This window comes from Octopus sinensis, linkage group LG4 (genome assembly GCF_006345805.1).
Source record: "Octopus sinensis linkage group LG4, ASM634580v1, whole genome shotgun sequence".
Taxonomy (NCBI): Eukaryota; Metazoa; Mollusca; class Cephalopoda; order Octopoda; family Octopodidae; genus Octopus; species Octopus sinensis.
The window spans coordinates 44443675-44466862 of NC_043000.1; positions in this window are offsets into that span (position 1 = coordinate 44443675).

The window sequence follows — 23188 nt, forward strand, 5'->3', positions numbered from 1 at the left end:
AAATTTAAAAGAAAATATTTACTAAAACAATATAAAACAGAACGTCATAACACCCAAAAAATGTAATTGATATTTCCTTGCTTGTATGCTTAATATATCCTATACAAACTGCACTAATCTGTTCATATCTACGAATACATACCTCCCATAGACGACTTAGTTAACAAAGTAAGTGAACTGTAGGATTTGTTCAACTACCCCTTGCTTCGATACGCCTTGCTGCTGCACATGCTCCAACCTCTAAATCAATAGACACATATTTAAAATATCAAAATAGGACTACAGGATTCTTGAAAATATCGTAGGCACATTGTCATTCCATAAAACCACTTACACAGAGATGTAGAGAATGAAGAAGACAGAGACATAATTTTATGATGAAGTAAAGTTCTGGGCGCTCACCGACAATGGTACATGCTAAGTAATATAAGCTTGCCGTTCACTACTCTACATTAGGGGGGTGCAGTGTGTGTCCAAACTAAGGAACTGCATAGTATACGTAGAAATGTGTCACGTCACCGAAAATAAGATGACTTCATTACATATTCCAGTACATTTTTCAAAATACTCTTTCGCTGTCTTGCAGATTTTCTGCAATATCATATGCTCAACGTCTGGTCTGCATTAACTTAAATCTGTGGCACAGATTTCTTTGGTAATACAAGCAACACTAATATTAGAAATCCAGATGGTATTTTTTATGGAATTTGCAGTCTAAAGAAAAGTAGTTGGTTAATTCTAACTTATAACTTGGACTGATTTATAATTATATCTTTCCTATCTTATTTGAAAGTCATAGAATCCTGCAGAAATTAATCTGCGGCGTTTATGCTTCTCTATGTCTGAGAAAATCTCAGCTGCATCACAATTATGCGATGAAAAGTAAATTTTCTCGCCAAACCTTCAATTTTTCTGAGAGAAATTTGTTTAAAATATAGATGTGCAGCATAATTATTTTATTGTGAAGGATATTTGAAACTTTATAGATAGCTAGAGAGATAGCTAATCACTTAAATGCATCAAACGTAATCTGATCACATAATATATGTATTTATTACTTTGACCAGAGAGCTGCTTTCAGGCATTAATGAATTGGATACAGAGCCAAGTGTGAAACTCTATAAAAGGGCAGAAAAAATGGCAATAAAAGTTAAATAGTGTCTACTAAAATTGCTATATCGGTAGCAAATGTAATCCGATGTACACATGAATGAATTTAATGGCTATAGACTAGAATGAAAGATCTAAGATAACTGTAGTAAAACAGACGTAATCACAATCAATACAACTTGATGTTGTCTGGTAACTCTTGTTTTACAATAATTCTTAAGCAGCCAAATGCATTGTAAAAGTCCTTTTCACCGGCTGAATGTTTATGGTCAGATATTTTATAATATAGCTTCTATTATGTATCGTTGTTAACTTATACTAACATTTGAGATGCTAGTGTTTACAGCTAGTATTTAGCTCTCTATAATACATATTCAACCATCTGAAAATTCTATTGATGAACACGAGAAAAAGAATGTAAAATTTCTATTGTTTTAAGATTTTATTAAATTGTTGCCTATAAATATGCGGTTAAAACACTGTTTCTGTATTCGACAGAGATTCACTGCTGATTATATGAGTTGATGTGTGATTATTTCTTACGGTAAGACCTATGCTAACACATTTCTTGCAGTTGAGCGAAGAAGTATTAATTACTTACATCATTTGTGGGGAGAAGCATTTATTAACTTTATGATAAAATTTGAAAAATGAAAGACAGGTGAAACGACTCGAAATACTTAATTAGTGAAAATTAGTAATTAGAAATATACCTAACGCTCGATAAACGTCGCCCTTTTCAAGCCAAGCCAGGCTCATGGGCCCGGTTTCCCGGTTTCTGTGGCGTATGTGTTCCCCCCAGCTGGACGAGACGTCAGTCTATCGAAGCATTACTCAAGAAACAGGAAGAGAAAATGAGAGAAGGTTGTGGCAAAAGAGTACAACAGGGGTCGCCACCAACCCCTGCCGGAGCCTCGTGGATGTTTTGGGGGTTTTCGCTCAATAAACACACACAACACCCGGTCTGGGAATCGAAACCGCGATCCTCCGACTCCGCTGCCCCAACCACTGGGCCATTGCGCCTTCACAATTAGAAAATATAACGTAGGCTAAATATGATAGAAAGCCTGACTATATTACCTTTATTACTTATTTTGTGCTTCAATAGATTACTACTTTATACCATATATACTTTATATAGCATATTACTGCATATACATATTTATGCAAGTTGCGCATAGTGTAGTGCATCAATAGAGGAGTTATTACTACACTATAGGTTCATGTGTCCTGGCTCACATATGAGTTATTGCACATGGGTGCAGTTATTTTATGTCACAGTTATTGTATGTCACAATAAGTATCTCACCACCTAAGTCATTCAACATGGCTCTATATTTAAGAGAACCTACAAAGCTTACGTGTAGATATGTATTTTATTTTGCCAGGAAGAATGAATTACCGTTTCGGAGACAAAATCATGTAGATTTTAATGTTGGATATCTAATCTGCCTCTTCACTAATTTAAATTTTGTAAAACACAACTATTTCATTTAAGAGATAGGTTCTTTATTTATAAGTTTTTTTTAAATTCATTTTTTTAAAATATAATTTACATAAGCTGAATTTTCATTGAGAGAGAACAAAAAGAAACTAAAACAATGGCATTTAGTATTTCTAGTTCATGGAGTCGGTAACGAAAATCCGTCGAAAACCATTTTGCTATTGCCTTCTCCTGATCGATAAATAAAATAACCTTTAAGGACAGGAGGACGTTGAACTATAATATGCTCCAATCATATGTAAGTAATCAGCATTATAATTGTTTTCAAAAAAGTGAAAGGTGTCCTTATTAATTGTGCTTGTAATTTATGCGATACACTGCCACGTCATCCAAGCATTTCTCGGCTTGCCTTCTTTCTAAGCACACATATTTGCTACACTCAATCGTCCCATTTCTGTCTGTTGCCTTCTGCTATCAGTCTTTATATTAAAGGTGGCGAGCTGGCAGAAACATTAGCACGCCGAGCGAAATGCTTAACCGTATTTCGTCTGCCGTTACGTTCTGAATTCAAATTCCGCCGAGGTCGTCTTTGCCTTTCATCCTTTCGGGGTCGATAAATTAAGTACCAGTTACGCACCGGGGTCGATGTAATCGACTTAAACCGTTTGTCTGTCCTTGTTTGTCCCCTCTGTGTTTAGCCCCTTCTGGGTAATAAAAAAATATCAGTCTTTATATTACCACTAATATTTATTACATCCATTATTCCCTCACGTTTTTCCTTCAAATCTACATATTTTCAGGTAAGGATATATTTTATTCCATAGATTAACATTCGTCAAAATATGGAGTATTTTACTCCATATTTATATAAAGGCTCATAGAGAAATTTATGAAAGCGATATATCGCAATTCCATATATCCATATTTTATCAGTTATACCAGCGCTACTTCTGCAGCAATTACTCCCTCCTTCACTGCCGAATTCCATCCAAAAGGAGGCTACTGAAACAGTGCGTGTGAATGTATCTTGATTATATAGATTATAATAAACTGCTAAAGAAAATGAAGGCAGCATTGATACTTATGGAAAAAATAAATTGCGACATGCTTTCTTCTGTTACTTTCTCACTGAGTGGTAGAAACAAACAGCAGAAGAATATACACAATTATGTTACCGATTTTGATAGGAGGGATCTGAACGAGAAAGCGAGAAAAATTAAGTTTACAGAAGAGAGATTAAATGGAACATCAGAACATTTAGCCGTATATAACGTATTCAGTTTCTACTCGATTGATTGAATAATATATTGCTTCCCCATATAAAGTTGATATCACTGGTGCCAAGCTGTATAGCCCGTTGCGATTCCCTTGGATAACATCAGCGGTGTGGAGAAAGGAGGCTGGTATGCAGAGGCGACTGCTGGTCTTTCATAAACAAACTTGCCCGGACTTGTGCCTCGGAGGGTAACGTTCTAGGTGCAATCCCTTGGTCATTCATGACAGAAGGGGGTTTCCTCCTCCCATATAAAATTATATGTAGTAATACGTCATAACAAGAAGCGATACATATACAGTAAAAGAAATATAAAGTAACGTCAGTTTATGTACACCAATTTTAGTTTGTATTTGAAACACTTTTCGTGGGTAGATCAGGATTCAGGATTTTACATAGGTTATCAACTAATATAATTGAAATAATGTGAACACTATTGTTTCTTTTATATGTTTAAATTCGGAATTTTCAAATATTGAAATTACGAAATATTAACTTCATCATTTTGGTGACTATACAGCCTTGCTGCAAGGCACGTATAATTGGAGATTTTAGAAAAAAATATCAATTTCTTACTAAGAAGCCATGCAAAATGTCTTATACTTATAATTTAGGTGTGATAGGTTGATGTACCGAACAGTGTAGCAATAACAGCTTCCATTGCATCGGTGGCAAAGTTCACAAGCAGCAGAATCAGTAATCCAGGTTCAATTCTGTGGTATTGTCTGTTCCCAGGATATGCAAGAATTCCGTGATTTTATATTTCTGTCCATTTTCTAATTTCAGTGTATTTTAGAAGCTGTTGAAGAAATTTTGCACTGAGTGTTCTGTCAATGAAACAAACATGAACTAGATTATATAACTGAATGTGTAATGCATGTATTATTGCTAAGGTATCTATTAGTACGTGATCGTGAAAATAATTACCCAATGGAACTGTTAGTTTTTGTTGCAATGTTTGTGTTACTGTCGTATAATTTCTGTCTTGCAGGCATATCAAAATCTTTGCAATATAACTGTCGTATATATTTTCATAATTGTAAATACTGGGTCATCCCAAAATATTGCGGTATACTTCTTTATTTTTCAAAATTAAGATAAACAAACTTCTTTTTTAATCTAAATTACTCTCCTTCATTTTCTATAATTCATTTCCATCTATTTCGTAGTCTTTCAAAGCCGTTCTTCCAAAGTTCAATTGTCTTCCAGTACTTTTCTGACTTTGTCTACAGAATTCACATTTTTTCAATCCAAATGATTTTGAAGACTTCGGAATAAATGATAATAAAATAGGTCGATGTCCGGCGAATATGGTGTGTGAAGCATCGTTTCCCGTTCAAACTGCTCTAGCCATTGGAATGTCCTCCTCGCAGTATGGAGTCAAGCATTATCCTGATGGAAGAACACCTATCATCTTGAAACCAAAGATGGTCGGTTTTCTTCTAGCGCTGACTTAAGCCGCTCAAGCTGCTCGCAGTAATCTCCTTTGGGATCTTTTCTAAAAGATGGACAGAATTTCTACTTAACTAAATAATTTGAAACTTCGTATACTGGTAGTATGTGTCAAAAGAAAACATTAATTTCAACTAGTTTTTTTGAGAAAATTGTATTTTGTAACTTTTACGTAGTTTAATTCTTCGAATTTTAACCAATGAAATCCCAGCATTTGAGCTAAATTCATTTGCTGCGTCTAAGTAAACAGCACACACATACACACGCACACGTGTTATTCATCAATCACTTCTGAGTCCTGTCTTCTGCAGGGGCTAGAAATAACAGCTATATCTCTTAAATCGATGAATTTCGTCGCCCAATAAAAATATTAAAGATATTTTTTGGACTTTTAAAACATGTTCGTATTTGTTCCGCCTTCGCAGGACATCAATTTTTTTTGTGGTTTCCACGCATTGTCTTGTTATTTCCTATAAAGTCATGCCTAACGCACCACTTACATACTTCACACGCACACACATACACAGCAAACACACACACGCACACACATAAGTGATGCTTAAATCTCAGCGACGTCAAAAATGTGCGCAGATCGATGACTGCAAGAAATCCTGCTCTTCCCGGTGACTACCACATCTACAGCCAGTGACTTGAGGCTATTGAGCAGACGATCTTGCTTCCAGACCGACTCTAGGCCACTTATAATCGACTCTCAGATTTGCCGTTTTAGTAGGAGAGAAGTGTGAACGCGTCATCTACCTTAGTAATTATACAGTATACCGAACGGATCGTCCGTTTCCATTCATACTTGGGGTACCTTGATGTTTCAATAGCGTATTGATAAATTTGATCAGGGCATCCGTACTTCATAGGGAGAGGAGTAACCATCTCTCATTATGTATTAAAATTTGAGGGTGAGTCTAATAATTTGTCGGCCTTCATGAATCGAAACCTCACCGTATTTTAAAGTCTTTTTCGTCGTCTCTATGGACCAGCTTTGAGCTATGGACACAGTTTATTTCTCACAGGGACGAAGTTGGGGATTGTTCCATTTTGTATTTTTGTGTAGGTTGAATGTTTAGTTGTTTTTGTTTTGTTTATTTGTTTTCTTTCTTTTTTTTGCTTATAGTACAGGTGGAGATGGTGGCGGGGATTGTCTGTATGTATGTGTATATCTATTTACATATATATTTATTCATATAGGTAGATAGACAGACATATATATAACTTGCTAGCTAGCTAGCTAGATTGATTGATATATGGAAATGTTTGATTTGCAAAAGCGTAGATAGATATCAAATTTAAGAAAGCTTACAACTAATTACAGGAATTTAAGTATTCTGAAACAGAAGTTATATTGTTTTACCACTGACTGTGGAAGGAAAATACTATAACGTACGGAAAAGAAGCTACTTTGATATAAACTACTGTAAAAGGAGCCACTTAATATTGGGCAAATTTGTCATATATTTTACAGATAAATAAACCATTTCTATTACAATCTTAACTACGGATTATATCGAATGCGAAATTGGTGGTATTTAAGGAATATCCAATTTGGAAATACTTATATTTGAATAGATTTTCTTGGTGCTTCCTGAGAATTATATTCACTAATTCAGTTGAGATGCGTCTTGTTTTTCATTTTCTTTTAATTCCCTTACCGTTTGTGAAGTTGTAGAAGCACTAGTGACCTTTCAAGTACTTAGAAATAAAATGTAGGGATTAGAAAATTGGCTGTTGTAGCTACTTAGTGATGTAATTTCTGATATACGCTTATGTAAACCACTTTATCATATTGTATTCCAGCGTTTCAGTGGATACATGATGTATTATTGGATTATGCAATGGAATAAGTGCCTTAGTAGAGAAAATGGGAAAAGGAAAGGTGAAATCATGTTCAGATCTGTTACGAAGATAGAATCATACTTGATAGGAAGATTCTTTGTCAGCTGTATATTTGACCCAGTAAAAAATAATGCAGTAGTGATAACCTTTTCGCTATGTTTGTGCTAGCATCTCCACGTTAAATATACATTTTGTGGTCTACATAAGTAATTACTCAATCATATATTACAAACTTTGCAATGAGGTTTAGGGGCTATCAGACCAATACAGAGAAAATCACAGTTTCAAAAGAGTTAAATTACAAAAGATATACGGAAAAACAAAGTTGAATTGAAGAAAGGAACACTTGAAGCTAGCAGCTTTCTGAATTTTCATCGCTACTAGAATGTCTATATATAAATCATATGCATTCTATATACTTTCCTATAACTCCAATTCCTGTATTTTACTGCACCCAACAAAACTACTAAAGCTGTTATGAATTTCTCTCATCATGATGATCGAAATGGATAGGTTATAACTGCGATAATAGAACTCTATGAATTTCAAATCTCTGACTTTTCGCCTTTGAAGCTCATTCTTCGTAGCTTTCATCTTATCAATTTTAATGTGATTTAGTTTGTGGTATACTTCCCCGATCAGTTACGTTATCCAGATGCAGATAACAAAATACAACTATAAAGCCTTGTACAATTACATACATTACATTTTCTGAGGTTGACCGCCTTTACCAGTAGTTATCAATGATAACTAGGCATTTCGTATAAAATCGGGAATTTAACAGCCTCTACGAGTTACAATTACACACCAAGCAGCTGTATGTCCTATGGAAACAAAAATCAGTTATGCAGTAACAGTTTTGTATCTCAGATTGTCGCAAGAAAATACAATTTTGATCCTCCATGTTTAAATTTTTTTTTTATTTTATTGTCCGAAGCTCGTCCATATACTTTCCTTATATTTATATAAAACATGCAAGTACAGTAATTAAGTAGCATCTTACCAAATGTATAATCTTAAACTTCCTGCAAGCAACATCAACAAGTTTTCCAGCTAGTCCTTACTAACTAGCAAACCAACATACTAAAACAATATTCTGTACTTTTATACCTTTATCATTCCTATCGTGTCTATGTTACCAATGCTATGGAGACAAGAAGTTTACATGAAAATTGTATTTATTCTAGCGTTTTATGTATTTTGTAGTTCTATATCATTTTTGTATTTGGATTACAAGATTCCTGAAATGAATTATGTTGTGTTGTGGGAGGGTCAATACGTCAGTAATAGTAAATATATGCACCGGTTAAATATCATTCATTTATAGTTAGTCGATTGGTTAAATGTCTTACCATCTAATTAGTCAATGATTTCTTTAATATATGTTGTTCAGCAAACGATCGATTAGTTTCATTAGGTATTTAAAGTATTGACTACCAATAAATAAGCTATATATAACCAGCGTATGTGCTTGTTTTCCTTGTCATTATGACCTTCCCAAGGAGGTCATATATATATATATATATATATATACATATATAAGTCAGATTAATACTTTTATACGGTTATTTATAATTCTTTGTATTTATATTTCTCGTGTATTTTGTTGATGGAAGAGAAAAAACAGTTTTGGCGGCTTTACTATATATATATTAATCTAGATATGTATACGCACGTACATATGTATATATTTATGTACATACAAGTGAAAAATGATCTATACAAATCAAATGTTTATATATAAAAGATGGAGGTGGAAACAGCACAGAAGTAAATCTAATACATTTCAATTTAGGAAGAATGTAAGAAAATGATTTAAAAATTACATAAATAAAATTCAGAAAATTACCGGCTTCGATGATGAATCTCGTCTTATCGAATGTTAATAACAATTCAAAAAAGTTCGAAGTAAAAAAAAATGTTCTGTTTGGGTGTCAAAAACATTAAGTTTTTTCGTTGAAGTCACCTTCAAATATAGTTTGGTATAGAGTTCCAGGTGTTAGAGGGGTAATTTGTTTATTGTTCTAAAAAAATGTTTGTTGGTTCCTGCATTAAAATCATTTATTGAATGGGTTTTATGTCTACCTGCCCATGACCACACTTGTGTGTGAGTGTGTGTGTGTGTTTGTGTGTGTATTTGTGTTTGTATGTGTGTATTATTGTGTTGAATATCCTTTCAATATGTTTGGAATGTGACCAGCTGCCTGTTTATGGGAGCTTATGTTGTGATCAATGTCTTAATGAAACAAATACAATTTTACATCTTAGGGAATGATGTTTTCTTTTGAGTGTCTCCACCTGTGTGTATGTATATGTGTCCGTTTGTGTGTAATGTTTTAATTTGGTTGTCTCCGGATGTGCGTATGTATGTGTTTTCTGGGTAATGTTTTCTTTTGTATGCGTATTATAAGTATTATAAGAGTAGATAGATCCAAAAGGGAGCAAAGTAATCATAGATAATTGGCTGGTTGGCTATGTACATCGGTGACTCTGCAAATATATCAACAGATAGGCAAATAGAGATATTAATTTATATAGAAATAGATAGGAAGCTCAAACAACGTGAAATCAAATGAAAATAATCTCAATCGGTAAACATGGACTGAGTTTCATTATTTCAACTATAAAGTACAACATATGTTCAACCATATAACATGAATGTATATATGCATTATCTTTTAAGTTCATATCGATCATATTCGAAAGTACAGGTTGGTTAAATTGCAGGTTTCAAAAGGACTTTCGTTGAAAGTTCTTACTTGTGTGTAATATGTCAATGTTTTCAGATATGCAGACTTATTGTTCATTCTCGAGCCATGCCTGACTCATAGGGGCCTGTTTCCCGGTTTCTTTGGCGTATATGTTCCCCACCTGGATGGGACGCCGGTCCGTCGCAGGTGAACTGTAAGATGCAGGCGGAATTAGTGAGAGAAAGTTGTAGCGAAAGAGTCATCAGAAGTTCGCCATTACCTTCTGCCGGAGCCGCGTGGAGCTTAGGTGTTTCGCTCATGAACACACACATCGCCCGGTCTGAGACTCGAACCCGACATCCCTCGACCGCGAGTCCGCTGCTCTAACTACTAGGCCAAATGCCTCCACATATGCTGACTTGGAATTTCTATAGTTGGATTTAAATTTTGGCGCAAGCGCAGCATGCACACTGGAGGGTGTACGGCGATTACATCAACACCGATGGTACAACTTTTATCGACTTCCGAAAAGATAAAATTAAAGTTAGCGTCAACCGAGGGGGTGGAAGTCGAAAACATCGACCTCTTTGCTTCCCTGATATTTATTTTATTGAAACTGAAATGAGAAGAAAGGCAAATGCTGCCAGGGACATGGCAGCGTTTGAATTCAAAACGCAATGACTGGGAAAAGGCTGCGAAGTATTTTAGCTTAGCGTGTTAACGCTTCTCCCTCTACTCCCGCTAGTAATAATTATTGCCAATTAAATGCGGCGATCTTGCACAAAATTTGCTGAGCCGAGTAAAATATTTAGTCATTTCTTCCAGCATTTCTCGTTTCGAGTACAAATGTCATTATTTTAGTGTCGATAAAATGAATACCAGTTGGGAACTGTATTGAATGTAATCGAATAACCCCACTCTACCAAAAAGTTCAATTTCCACGTTTATAGAAGAAAAATATTATTAATTTTATTAGTAGTAGTTATTGTAGCATTCTACATATTGTTTAAAGTTTTATGAAATTTTGAATATAACCAGCTGCTACAATGTTAATCAAAATATTTAAATTACCGTATCCATTGAAGCAATTTTATACATAATTAAATATACGCGCCTAAGGTATTAGATTTCTTGCAATAGTTTATCACCGATGCTACAATATCTGACTTTCATAAGAATTTATTGTTACAGTTGCACTTATAAGATATTCCAATTAACTATTGAAATATATCATATTAAAATTATGGAAGGTAATTTATAACGCCGCAAAGAAAGCGTAATTACTCAATATTTGCTCCAGTTTGTATTGCTTGGTTTTCGTTTTAAATAATTGTAATCCACGAGGTTCATATTTTGATAGCAGGTTTTGAAGGAGGGAAATCTACTACATCGACCGCAGTTCTTGACTGGTACACCCAGGAAGGATGAAAGACAAAGTCGACCACGTGGGAATTTGCACCCAGAACGTAAAGACGGACGAAATGCCGTTGAGAATTTTGTAGTTTGCACGTCGGACAAAATGCTTAGCAGTATTTTGTCTGATTGTACGTCTGGAGTTTAAATCCCCTCCCCCCGGCAGACTTAAACCTTTATCGTCGTGGATTCGATAAAATAATACCAGTTGATTTCCGGGTCGATGTAATCGATTACCTACTTCTTAAAAATGTCTGTCTTTTTGCCTAAACGAGAAAGAATTTATTCATAAAGGTGATACGAAATTATGATATTCAACCTATTCCCAAGTTATATGTAATGATCTTTTGATTAAACTCATTATAAAACTTTATGTCCTTCCTATTAGGATAGTTCCTGGTGTTGATGGTGGTGCTGTCTTTTTATCATATAATAAGAAAACCAGTGGTGTAAGCGTTAAACAATGATTATTCCATCTTCTCTCAGAACAATCCACTCCTGATATCAAGTATATCATTTCTTTTCTATGATAAAGAGCTGTGATTTCATGGGGTATCAGATGCTGTCTCTAGGATATTGTCTGCCCAGTTGATACATCTCCTTAATACGTCAAACCGTCAATATTTTCATTAGCAGAAAATTTCGTAGTGTGTAGCTGTTTTTTATATATTTACCCAATAGCAAACGTGTCAGCATCTGTTCCATTCATAAAACAATAATTACAATTGAAAAGGAATTTGTTTTGGTGACATTTCAATATGAAATTGCAACAGAGAATACATTTTAAAAATGATTAAATGTGTAAGATGATGGCATTCTCCATGTGCACCACTGGAAAAACAAGTCATATTTTCCTTTTGACTGGTTCAGCATTAAAATAATCAAGACGCTAATAAATTACGGATTCATGCAAACAATTTAATAAAAGTGTATTTACAGTCTGTTTGACATGACTACTGTATCCACTCTTTGGTTATATATTTTTAAGCAGATTTTAATTGTTATTTCTAGGCCTTTTGAAAGTTTTTGATCAGCTCACATTTACAATTCCGAAAATTGGATCACATACTACATTTTGTATCAGATATTAGGCAAATTATGTGTGATTCCTTATATTTTATTGCAAAATATTACTGTATCCATTTAAAATGTATTATGTGCGTATTTTAGCGTAAAGATCTGATATTATTTTCAAATTTTGGCACAAGGCCAGCGTTTTATTGTGAGTGGGACATGTCGATTACACCGAACCCAGTGTTCAACTGATAATTGTTTTATAGCTCTCAAAAAATGAACGGTAAAATCGATCTTGCTGAAATTTGATCTGAGAACGTAAAACCGGAAAAAATGACAGAAAGCATTTTGTCCAGCGAGCTAGCAAATCAGCCAAGACGCCGCCTTATTACTGTCAAGATCTTATATTGGCACATGTTATGTTTAAGTCATCAGTTACTAACTCTTTATAATGCTGCATGTAGTTTTAGATGACGAGTTTCCTAAGCAAGAAAATGTATGCTATAAACTCATTATATTGAATTTCATGGTAAGTTACATAATTCCCAAAGAAGATAAAAGGGAAATTGCGGCGTTTATCTATTTTCTCTTGTTATTAGGAAAGTAAAATCTTTTATTAGATTTGCAGAGTAGGAAAGGCATGGCTTGTTATCCTTTTCGGGGCCCCAAGACACTAGGGTAAACCGTAAGATGTTATCTCTACGACAAGACATTGACATATATTATACAACAGGATGATAATAAGGCAAGTGGGTTGTGATGTGGTAATGTTAAAACATGAAAGGTATTAAGGGGCTTCCATCGATGAACAAGAATGCTCCTGCTGACGGATCTCCAAATAATTTTCACATACTAGATGCCCGGCAAAGTAATTTGATAGTATCGAGGAATATTTTATGCTTTGGAAATGATTCCAAAATTCGCCAAGGGGAGTTTGAACACAAAAGACGTATTTGCAAAATGAAGTTTTTAGCTAAAAGTGCCGTCTTCTTAAATACACAGCTTCTCTGAAGTTGGCTCCCATCTAGTAGTGCATACCAAGGTCACACACCTCATTACCCAACTATACAACAAAATAGCCGTAAGCCAAGTTGAAGTGTTGGGATGTTAAAACGTGAAATGCATTCAGGGGCTTCCATTGAAGAACAGGAATTGTATTGTAATGACATTGTAAGATCGACTATATAATGCACGTGTAGTAAAATATTAATCAAATTTTATAATAATTCTGCTTGACATTACGTTAGTTAGCCCGTTGGCAACGTTTTCACGCGATTAGAGACAAAGAGGGAAAAAGAAAAGGAAAGAGAAAGAGAGAGAGAGAGGGGGATGGAGATATAGGGGTGGGGAGAGAAGGGTGGAGAGAGGGGGAATAGAGATAGAGTGGGTGGAGAGATGGGGGATGGAGAGAGGGGAATTGAGAGATGGGGGAGTGAGATGATTGTGGTGGTTGTGGTGGTGGTGGTGGTGGTGGTGGTGGTGTTGGTGGTGGCGTAGGTGTTGGTGGTGCGTGGATCGGGAAAACTATCTTTCCATACACACACAACAAAGGCTACACTTTCAGGTTTTTCGGAAGACGTTTTCAGAAAGAACCTAATCGGTTTATCATTAATTCCATGAAATATTCACAGGTCCCGTTAGTATTATAATAATTCTGCTTGTCACTCCGTTACTTAGTCCGTCTGTAAAGATTCCCCGTGAATCTCCTCTATTAATGGAAGGGATAAGTGAGGTAGAGGGAATGATAGGGAATAGGAGAGCAGGGGATGAGAGATAGTGATGGTGAGCAGAGTGGAAGGGAAGGGGAAAAGAAAGGAGGGAGAAGTTGTGGTGTGTGAAATGTGTAATTTTTTCAACTAATTATTTTATCCGTTACTTAGCTCGTCTGCAACGCAGTCACGTGATTAATTGACGGGAAAGGTGAAGAGCGAAAGAAAAAGAAACGACAAAAAGAAGGTATGGTGAAGAGTGAGCGAGAAACAGGTAGAGTGCTGTGTATTAGGTCTGTGAAATAAGTATTCATCGTATTCCAATTTCCTTGCCTTTTCAATGATTAGCTGAAGAGAGATTTTTGATACAGACACAACACAGACTACACTTTCATGGTTTTGTACAAGATTTTCAGAAATAACCCAATAGGTTTGTCGTTAATTCCTTAAAGTATTCACAGCCCCCACTAGTAATCATCATCATCATTGTTCGACCGTGGTCGAGACAATGGAATTTACCATGCTACGCCACACTTCACGGTCTATCATGGCATTACGGAGGCCCTGTTGCTGGATGCCTGTATCCCTGGAGATAACATCAGGGTAGGGGAGTGTGCGCCCTCTGGTATTGCGAGTAGATGGCTTCCAGAGGAGAAATTACCTCTTTTTCAGCTCTACGACAATGTCCAGCAAACTGGATTCTCTTACCCTTCACAAGAGATGATACAGGTGGCAGTTTCCCATATATTTGGTCTCTATGTGTAGAATTGCATATGCGACAACAGTAACGTATGCAATAATGAGAAATAAAAATCAATCTTAAAAAGAGAGTACTAATAAGACTTTACATTTCAGTAAATCAGATTAGTCCAACAAATTTTAAGTACTCTATCAAAACGTATGCCCCATTTGAAGGCCACCCGTTAGATATGATATCCCTTGATATATAATTGTTGTAGTTCTTTGCTCTTATAGCCATCTCTTGCATATGTAATATGTATACACACAAAGACATAAACTTGTGGAACAAAAAAACGTGTTCACACACACACACTGCTTTTCTATTTCTCTCTCATTTACATACATCCGCCCTGATACACACTCACATAAACATATAGACATCACCGTATTATCCAGTACTGTTGATCAAATTGTCGGAAATCAAAAGCAAAAGTATTTACGACTTGTGGAAATCTAAGTTTCGTGTTGAATACGATTGATAGCATTGAGTTGCTGTTAACGACAGGACTTAAGGTTCTAGTTACTGCAATGCTCTCGACACGCACACACACAAATAATATGTGTGTAATTTTCTATAATATGTAGTTTAATATCCTCACATACGTTTCGTTAATATTGGGTGCTTATATATTTATGACAAACTGTTAAGTTAGTCTATTTATTTGAGAGATGTGTCAGTGACAAAACTTGAGTTTCTATTCACTGTAAAGTTATCGATGTACACACACACACACACACACACACACATACATACATATATATATATATATATATATAATATATATATATATATATATATATATATATATATATATGTATATATCCATTTCCTTGGTTTTGTGTTTATGTTTTCGTTTCTCATTGTGTTCGACGTTTTTTGGTGTCTTTTACCCATATATGCATGTATATATACATGTAGAGGTAGGGACGTACATATATGTATATATGCATATGTTTTATTTATTTATTAATTTATTTTATATATATATATATATATATATATATTATATATATATATATCCATTTCCTTGGTTTTGTGTTTATGTTTTCGTTTCTCATTGTGTTCGACGTTTTTTGGTGTCTTTTACCCATATATGCATGTATATATACATGTAGAGGTAGGGACGTACATATATGTATATATGCATATGTTTTATTTATTTATTAATTTATTTTATATATATATATATATATATATATATATATATACATATGTTTATATGTATATGTATGTGTGTATGTATATAACATGTGTGTGTATATGTCTATGTTTGTATCTGGGTGTGTTTGAGTGTGAGTCTGCACGATTGGTGTACAACTGTGTATTTAATATTCTTTCTTATATTTCGTTATCATTGGGTGCGTAATTATAACAAAATATTATGTTATTCTATTCTCTCTTCTAAATATAGAAACATATATATTTGGGAAAAAATAATGCGTACTACAATGTTGTGTTGGTTTGAATTGATCAGGTTAAAAATCATGTTTGGTAGTACTCATATTATAACGCATGCATTATTCTTTGCATTTTCCTTCTGTAATTAATTACGTATTTATCAAACTTATTTCTTTGGTAATTTCTTATGCAGCTTTGACACATCTCTCGTAAAATTATCCGCACCGACTTTATCTGTTGTCGTTATTATTTATTCATTTTTTTCGTTCTAATTACTAAACTATAATACATCCATGCATAGAGTAAGTCCACAAAATCTAAGTATATGTAAAATTTTAAGCGTGTATCCTTTAATATGATATTTAGCTTAAATTCTGGCTGTTTAGCAGAAATGTACATTTATTTGTGAAATTATAAATTAGGGATGTTTCATTATATCATTATGCAATAAAAAATCTTGTCCGTCATTCAGAAATTTCAGAATGAATATTCCAATTTCCAGTATTCATTTGCTTTGATTAACACTCATTGTTTCCAATATTTAATCAAAGGATATTCTCCAATAAATTTAGAAATGTATTATAATAAATCATTATTGCAGAATTCTAACGATTAAATGCCTGGAACAAAAGCCAATATGCAAATTAAATATACAAACTAAATAGCAAAACAATACATCATTAATGTTCTTGATCTTTAGAATATAAAAGACATACAAACTTTAGAGATATTCATAGGAAGCGCTTTCTGCAGGATTATAAATAACTTGTGAAGTATTGTGAAGTATTGAATTATTTAAACAAATGCATTATTCACAGAGATATTTGATAAATATATAGAAAATATAAAACACAAAATCAAAACTCTTGTTATAGGTATAATAGAACTTCTACTGCGACTAGTTCTGTTGTTATTATTGCTTTGCTGTTGCTGTTCTGGTTATTAGTGATGATGTAGTTGCTGTTGTTGACCTTTTTGTTATTGTTGCCCTTGTTGTTGTTTATCTGTTACCACATTGCTGTTAGAATTTCAATCAGTGTCATTGCAGAAAATCTAAGCCAAGAAGACATTTTCAAATAACAGAGAAGCTGCATCTAATTGTAATTCTAACAATTAAAATTTCGTTAAAAAATATATTTATGGAATCTGTTACGTTCAAGGCAAGCTTTGTGTGCAAGATACATATAGAGATTAAACAAAACACGTATTACAATAAGGTAAATTATATACAACGAGAATTCTGTTAAATTCTACAACAATAGAGAGCATATTCCTAGTGGAATGTTAAATCTATTCTAGTAATATTGTCTAAAGCAATCGTTTTGTGCAGATATGTTTTGATGTAACGCATTATAATGTGTAGATAAGAGGGAACATCATTATACATGTTGAGGCACTTGAGATACTGGACACAATGCAAAATAAGCTCTCACGAATATGGGTTTTGCTTTTAGCGCCAGGTCAGATCTGATTCAGCAGACCCCAGGTCAAATACCCTCCAGACATCATAGTCCATGTTCCTAGCACAATATATTTGTAGTTACTAAGGCGGGAATTTGCGAGAATCGGTAACGTACCGGGCAGCATACATAGCAATATTTCGTCTGTCTTTACATTCTGAGTGGTAATTCCACCATGGTCAACTTTTCCGTTCAACATTTCGGTATCGATAAAATAAGTACAATTTGAAGACTGGGAACAATGTAATCGAATTACGAAATTGCAGACATTTTAACAAAATTTGAAACCAATATGTTTGGGGTTATTTATATTATTATATAGTTAGAGAGACTTTCTTTTGACCTCTTTAGGCACTCGACCGATATTTGATATAAGGATTATGATTCTGAAAGATATTGAGTCACATTAAAATATGGCACAGAATTTCGCGAAGTAAAAGACAAAAAGAAAATAAGAGACTCAAGTAACTCAGTTACCACAACGCAATGAACATGTAATAAACATGTTCTTGACTAGATATTCTTCCATAAACTCTACAAAAAGTGAAAGATGCCGTTTAAGATAGGAAATGACAAGAAAGTTGACCATTATATATTAAAGGCGGTGCCCCGGCATGGCTTCAGTCAAATCACTGAAGCCAATAAAAGAATACAAATATATATATATACCTAAAATGTAGGTTATCAAGATTTTTGTTTTAGAAATTTCACTACCAGTGGCCTAGCATGTATAAAAAGTTTAATAGACAGCATATTCTCAATATAGAATAGTGTAGTGTACATTTAAACAGGAGAAAAAAACTGCCTTCAACGGGGAGCTTTCACACGCTAGAAGTAGTAAAAAAAAAAGATTAGTTCGGCATTTATTCATTCACTGGCGAATGAAACTACGCTTGCCCGGTGAATTTGGAAAATTATCATGTATAACGAGGGGGAACGTGTTATTGGTCTCTTTATTATATGTTAGTGTTATGGCGCTGTCACTGAAGAGAAATGTCGCATAGCAAATTATTTTATTTGCTACAAAAATTTGAAACCTAGGTCTGACCGGATTAAAATAACAAGGTAAAAGTTTATATTAGTCATTCCTTTTAAAGATTGAGGGTAAATCTGGTTTTGGTCATTATGACTCCTTCTTCTAGCGTGTAAAATCTGCCTGTTGAAGGTAGTTTTCTCTTGTGTTTAAATGTACGCTATTTTATATATAAATAAATATATATAAGTGGTACTAGGTCGGTTACGGCGACGAGGGTTCCAGTTGATTCAATCAACGGAACAGCCAGCTGGTGAACTTAACGTGCAAGTGGCTGAGCACTCCACAGACGCGTGTATCTTAAGGTAGTTCTCGGTGAGTTTCAGTGTGACAGAGAGTGTGACAAGGCTAGTCCTTTGAAATACAGGTAAACAGAAACAGGAAGAGAGAGTGAAAGTGGTGGTGAAAGAGTACATCAATGTTCGCCACCACCCCTGCCGGGGCCTCGTGGAGCTTGAAGTGATTTCGCTCATTAAGCCCTCACAACGACCGGTCTGGAAATTGAAACCGCGATCCTTTGACCGCGAGTCCGCTGCCCTAACCACTGGGCCATTGTGCCTCCACAGATGAGAGCACAATATGAATGAACCATATTCACTGTGCTATAGAATATTTAATTAAATATGTTTGAATAGGAATAGTGAATTGCATAATTTTGCATTTTGTACTACTGGTTAATGACCAAAAAGTAATTAATTCGCACCAACAATTCTTTTTCTTATTCCACATTTGCCAATATTTCTTTATTTTACTTTCTCTGATCGCAGAAAAACTCGCAACCGCAGTAACCAGTTACGTAAGTGTGTTATGATTCCTGTGAAGTCTTCAATATATTCCCATTAACCTTTTAACTATAGCGAGATGAAAACGAATTCTATGTGCTTGAACGAAGCTTTGAATCTAAAACAAAAATGCATAATGATGTATTGTATTTCACATTGTCACTTGGATGTTGCATATAAACTTCCGATAAAAGGATATATTACACACCATCTAAAACATTGAAATATTTACGGTATTGTAAGTATGTTATATTGGAAATGAATTCGATAATAAACATATTTTGCCGATGACTGCAGGAATTTATATTATCCTGCTATTGTAAGATATTTTGTGCTTTCATTTAGTTTGTAAGGTTTTTTGATGTGAAAGGGGGTGATGAAATGGGTTTTGTTGTATCATGGAAGGGTCTTTCTGCCCATAATAGACACACGCAAATGCTCTGTTTCACTTATTTTATTACAAATAGTTAACTATTACACTACATAATCAATTAACCAGTAGATTGCTTGATTAATCCTTCGTTCTTTCTATCATTCCACTAAGTTCTGAGTGTCCTTTCGTCGCCATTCAGGATATCAGGATTAAGCAAATAGTTAATAAAACAATCGATTAGTTTATTGCTTAAACGGTTGATATTTGAAGAGAACAAGTGAAACAAAACTAGTGCGTGTATTTATTATTAATATGATGAACCTCACAAGATACGAAAACGAAGTAATTTGTAGAAGCTTGATGATTTGGATATATAATTTTATTATATGGTATCTGTGAAGGCAAATCCTTGATTAATGATTTTGAAACATTTTTATTTGCCTGAAAAGTAGACCATAGGTTTTCGAAGAAATTAGTCATATAGTCATACATTGAAAGATCGACAAATATTCAAATCCCATATATTATTTATTTATTTATCTATCTAATTTCGTCTGAGATAGATGACACCTATACAAGTAATATCCTTCATTAAAGAAAACACAAATATTTCCGCCTTTCATATTCTGCAGAAACATATCTCTATCTCCATTTACTGCTTGATGACTTTCAATTAGTATCCATTCATTGAATGATCGACATTGGAAGTTTAAGTGGCAGGATAAGTAAAATGAAACATCTACAATTATGAAGAGTACGTGCTTAAACGTCTATTTTCGAAAAACATATACGTCTCTCTGTATCTACACCAATTTATTGAAACTGTTGGCTATATTTCTTCTACTAAACTTCGCTTGATATGCCTTTTTTTAAAGATGTTTAGTTTTATATATTATCTCAGTACACTAGTCCCTGTAATGTTAAACACTTTCTTGATTTTTTCAACATTTATTTATATGATAAACTCGATTAAACATGATCTTAATCACCAGAGATTGTTTATTTCTCAGCAGTAAATCACTTGTGTTTAGAAAACAATTACGACTCTAATGTCAGCATTAAAACTGTTATATTATTTTCATAGTCGTTGCGTTCGGGATTTACTGCATTGGAAGTTAGTAAGGCTTCTTAGTTCTTACGTCAATGATTCGCTCAAGACAAAATTAAATAACGTTCCGTGACAGTTACAAATGTGAATTTTTATCTTTTTTACACCCTTCTGTGGCGATTATGCTACTTTTATTTAGTTCAGGAACATTTACTTTTTGCTAGTTACTTAAGACGAGATACAGTATCCATATATATTTTCAGAAACTTTGGCATAGTTGGACGGCCTCCCCAAACTAAATACCTGACCCGATATCTTGAAATAGTGCAAACTCAGCTAGAGTAGTCCAAGGTAGTGCAATAAACTTCCACGAATTTTTCCACCATGTAGAGAAACACGACGGAATTTGAAATGAGAATGCGATGGTCCAGTGATCAACAATTCAAATGTTGTTATCACTAGCATGTTGTTATGGATGTAGCCAACATGCTTATATGTCTTAAATAATAAACCAATAACGACATAGTGTGACAAAGTTAGGAGTGAAACAGTACTTTGATTGTGATGTAGAAGAACTGATTATCACTTCTTTCGCTGTAGTCTGAGGAAAGACGCGTTCCTCCATATCATATACCATATCTGTCATTCTCCCAGAACCAACAGTGACATCTAACGACTCTGTGTGACCGGGTAGAAATTGTATTAATTTGTCCCTCATATCATGATATATTGTCAATATAATTCAAAGATACATTGGAAAATGATGACAAGGCGCATTGTCGAATATTCACGTAGTTGATGCATTTCATCTTAGATGTGTTTTCTTTATTGCTGAGATGGAACTGATGCAAAAGAAACAAAAAAGAAATGTTTGCTACACTCTTCAGATACTGTTTAGGATTAGTAAACAGCGACTAACACTATAGATTTCAGGACGAAAGACAGTGAACATAAGTAAAAGACAGTATGTCACTTGACAGACTATAGAAAATAGCCTCTGCTTAATATTATGTCTTACAAGTTACCACATTTTACAATCATTAATTTCTTTTCCTTTTGCTAAAAGCCACATTCGTATGAGTGAATTTTATTTTTCGTGTTCAATAGACAAACATAAATACTAAAGAGTGATTAATTTCACTGACGTATGAATTATTAATGTAAATACGATTATTTTTAATAAATTGTCAGCTTAAAACCTGCAATATAAGAAATATAATTGTGGTACCTTAACAACGAAACAGTTTCTTGAAAATTCTGAAAATACAACAAGTATCTTTATCAAAACAAACAAGAATGATACAATTTACCTCTACATTCACAATTCACTTTCTGTAATTCTCTAAAATTTATTCTATGTTCAGTGTATGATTTATTATCCTCTAACAGATGCACAGAAATATACCTAACAGTTAACTTAAATGCTGCAGATGTTACATTGAAATCAAATTTGCATACTTGCAGAACTGGTTTGGATGCATTATTTGTAGTGATACACACATATACTCTGGTCAGCTGTGTATACATATGATAACTTTAGTCAAAACATCTAGTGAGAGGTACACCAAAGATTTTTCTCCGGGCAAATAAAAATTCCAGCAACAAACACCTACGCACAGACAGAAACACACCACAGTTAATTTTTACAGAAGAAAGAAAAAGGTTATAAAGTAAGTTCAAAAAAGTACAAGTATGCTTAAAGGTTAAATTATAATTTTTCAAGACTAAAAATATACATAGACCCTCGTCGAGTACAAGAGGATCTCCGGAGATAGACAAGGAAAAGAGGAATGAAGGGAAAATAGAAGTGAGTAATGACAAAAATGGGTAGGTATATACGTTCCAGTTATGACTGGCTGGAAGTGAGAATTGTAACCTTAATGGCAAAAGGAATGCCTGTTGGTGTATGCATGTATATGTGTGTATATTTGTGTTTGAGTACCCGCGTATGAGCGAAGTTTCATATTTCGCAAGAGCGACTATGTACGCATATGTGTGTATGTATAGAAGTTAAGAGCAGTCTGCTTGCATGTATATTGTTGAGAGAGAGAGAGAGAGAGAGAGTTTTGTTTGATGATATTAGCAGTGCCTCTGTAAATGCATATGGTTGTGTGTGAGTGGATATATATATGTATGTGCATCAACGTGTTTATGTGTGAGTGACTTAGTGTGTGGCATTGGTTCGATGTATGTGTATGCTTGTGCACGTGCGTGTGTAGAAACGAAACATAGGTTGCTAGTGTATGTACACTCCCCAAACAGTCCTATTGCTCAACTACCTTCTGGTACGTATTGGTAACGTATTTCATTGTAACGTATTTCAAAATGTCATCCTTAGCCATCCCCCTCGCTCCCTTTCCTTCTCCCGGTTTCCACTCCGTCCCGAAGGCAACATGTCT